This window comes from Phytophthora infestans, genomic scaffold, assembly GCF_000142945.1.
Source record: "Phytophthora infestans T30-4 supercont1.11 genomic scaffold, whole genome shotgun sequence".
NCBI classification, from domain to species: Eukaryota; Oomycota; class Peronosporomycetes; order Peronosporales; family Peronosporaceae; genus Phytophthora; species Phytophthora infestans.
In genome coordinates this window covers 62,340-65,138 of record NW_003303748.1, presented here as the reverse complement: position 1 = coordinate 65,138, position 2,799 = coordinate 62,340, and positions in this window count along the sequence as shown.

The following is a 2,799-nucleotide window of genomic DNA, read 5'->3' as shown; positions in this document are numbered from 1 at the left end:
CTGAGAATCAGCAGCGGATACAGCGCCGATTTAACGAACGGAAGCCAGTCCTGGCCAGACATGGTGCGTCGTACACCATCGACCTTCCAAAGTCAATGATGACGCACCCGACGTTCTATGTCGGACGTCTTAAGCGGTACTTTGACCCGCAGGGGGTTGCTGACTCGCAGACCCCCCTTGACCCAGCTCCTCGAAGCGAGGGCCGGTCACAGTCGTCGACGAGGTCATCGGAGCAGGCACCCAAGCCTCGGTCGGGACGGCAAGGCTGCGGTCAAGACCGTACGCCGGAGGGGCTCCATACGAACGAACACCGGCGCCATACGCCGAGTACGCTGAGTACGCTGGGTACGCACCATACGCGTACGTCTGGGAGTGTGCCGCAGGCGGCTCCGGACGTGGCAACAAAGCCTCGATCCGTCGGATCATGCGAAAGGCCTCGTCCAGATCGGTCGAAGAGGCCCAGCGATCCACCCGCAGGTGCAGGCTCGTGACCTCTCGCTCCAGCAGGTCCAGGCGGCCCGCAAGACGAGCGAGCTCGCCCTGATTCCCGGCCTGGGCGGCAGCATTACCGCCAGTCCCAAGGCCAAGTGCAATCTCAAGCACGAGGACACGTTGGCGGAGGCGGTCAACCTCAGGGTCCTGTGTCGGACCCGCAGTCGGAGCACTCGGACGAGAGTGGCTCTCGGGAGGCGCCGAGTACTCGTACTCGTACGAGGACACCTCCGCCCCTGCTTGACCGGAATGGAGAAGTCCACTTCCACGTGGAGCGGATCCTCCAGGAGCAACGGCGTCGCGGTAAGCGACAGCTCCTCGTGAAGTGGAGGGGTTATGCCCACTCCGAGAACTCGTGGGAGCCGATTGAACGGCTCCTGATTGACTGCCCGAAGGCTGTCGCAATCTGGGAACAGAAGCGGCGGCAGCTTCATAAGTAGTCCGGGGCTTCTTGCCCGAACGGGGTACGGATGATGAATACATACCGTACCCGCGCTCATCGTGAGCGCTAGAAGCCGCGCGCTTCAGGATGTCCCTTGGCAGCATACGCTTGCTGATCAAGTGGGCAAACCTCACACGAAGATCACGCTGGTCCAGGATGCGGGACAGCAGCTGACCTTCATGGAGTTCCCATAACTCCGTGGGCGAGTACTTGAGAGTCTCTACCCACGCCCAGAACATGTCCTCACAAGAACTCCATGTGGGACAGTTCTCGGGCATAACCCAGGGGTATCCCCAAAGAGGATAGAGACCACCCCGGGTCTCGGGCTTCTTACGACAAGTCGTGAAGTCCTTAAGGGGAATGCGGTGTGGCGCGAGAAGCACACACCGAGCAGCCTCCACGTTGTCGACGAACAACTGTTCTTTCTGAACAAGGGCTCGTTCATAGATGCCCCTAGAAGTGTGGCCGCCCACAAGGCCACGAGGAGCGACGAGAAGCTCTAAGAAGAGGTCAGCCCCAGAGCTCTCCTCGGGAGGCCAATACCCTCTTGAGTTGATGGCAGCTCCCTGGCTGACGGGTGCCGCCACCGAACCCCCACGCACCCGCTGGGCAGCTTGGAAATCCTCCTGCTGCTGGTCGAGGTCATCCGAGACCTCCCGGGGCTCAACAATGGCACCCTCCTCTTCCTCTTCTTCCTCCTTCTCCTCCTCTTCATCCGAGGAGCCGAAGAGACTCTGATAGGAGCGTCGAGTCTCCTTCTCCTCGCGGAGTGGAGACTTAGAGGCGGTACGCTTCTTTGAGGGCTTGGCGCCTTCGGCTTTAGAGGCCTTAGCGCGCGCAAGACCCTCGGCAAGCGAGAGACGTTTGCGAGGACTCCCTTCCTCATCGCCACCGGCTTTGGGAGTGCCCTTAGCCTTAACGGCCGGACTCTCAGAGCACACAGAGGTCCTGGGACTGTGATCACCGTGATCACTAGCGGACGACTGCACGCTGTCTTCTTTGTGCTCACTGGGCACTGGGCTGTGCCCTCCCACAGAGCCCGCAGGAGCATCATGAGTGCTCTCGGACTCGGCATCGTCCTCACTGCCCGAGTTGAACTCACGTTCTACGACCGATCGCCTCGGAGGCCACCTGAGTAGCCTCCTTAAGTGCAGAGCCTTTGCCGTGAGGCTTAGTGCTCTTGGCCTGCGCCTTACCGGCTGCAGCCTTGGAGCGTGTCTTAGCACCGCTCTTAGCAGTGCCACGAGGCATGTTAACGGTCGAAGTGGAGACCTTGACGAAGAGCGCACAGGTTGCTGCTCGAGGCTCTAACTGTAAAGTGAGCCTCCGCCGCGCTCGCGCGGCCGAGTCGATGGTTTTCGACTTTGAGAATGAGAGTTTGTGACGAACATCTCTTCATTCTGATTGGTCGGTAAACCGAACCTAAGTGGGGGAGGATGTAGCGGGGTACGTAGCACTAAGTGTACCCTGGTTACATGAAGTGTGACACTTCACACTTCAGGAGTATGACATGTCATACTCCGGGATATTTGGTACAAGGTACCAAGGTCATTCAAAACCAACCATTGGTTAAATGACATTGCATTTCTATAGGTAACTGATAGTTTGTATTAACCTCAAACTTAACCTACCTATAAATATACTCAGTTTACAATCTACCTTATTTAGGTCACTTCGCTCTCTTTAATTAAAGAGGGGACCTGTGAACTGCCGTTCACTGAGAGTTTGTATACTCTCGGAAGATAACTTCCTCTAGCGCAAGGTGCTGTGTGACCCCGTCACATCAGGAGTATGACACGTCATACTTCGGGATATCTGGTACAAAGTACCAAGGTCGTTCAAAGCCAACATTTGGTTAGCGACGA